Here is a 568-nt window from a genome sequence, read left to right as displayed (position 1 = left end):
TTTGTATAATGGTAAAAAAACATGGTGAGTTCCCGGTACAAACTAGGTCTTCTGTGTCTTTGTCTTCTATGATGTAACACAGCGTTAGACTCCAATAGGAATGCAAGTAGTTGTTGAATTGAACCATTAAAAATGGCACCGCTGCTGCTGAGTGTTATCAAGTGCCTGTCAGAATTGTGATGCTGTAGATCAAACGATTACACATCTCTGCTGAGAATTTAGAAAAACTGTTCAGTGTGATCTCGCACTTGAACAGATTTAAAATTACATTCAACTCGAAAAGTGGCCTAAACATTTTTAAAGGAGAAAACATTCTTTTAAATCTTGAAGTATTTTTAAGATACCTTGAATAAATATAATTTACCTCTCTGAAAATTATTTAGGAAGGCCTAAGGCAGAACACTTCTGACTTGGAGCCATTTACAATATATGACACTTTGTCATTTTCAACACAGGAACACACGAATTTTGCTCTTGAAACTACTTATAAAAGTATTGAAGTTAATGGTATACGAGAGTATTATAGTTTATGGTGTGCTAAACCGCGATTCTTCCTATATGTGCTAAA

Source organism: Pteropus vampyrus, unplaced genomic scaffold, assembly GCF_000151845.1.
Source record: "Pteropus vampyrus isolate Shadow unplaced genomic scaffold, Pvam_2.0 Scaffold11341, whole genome shotgun sequence".
Taxonomy (NCBI): domain Eukaryota; kingdom Metazoa; phylum Chordata; class Mammalia; order Chiroptera; family Pteropodidae; genus Pteropus; species Pteropus vampyrus.
The sequence above is the reverse complement of the archived record's forward strand: the minus strand, read 5'-3'. Positions refer to the sequence as shown.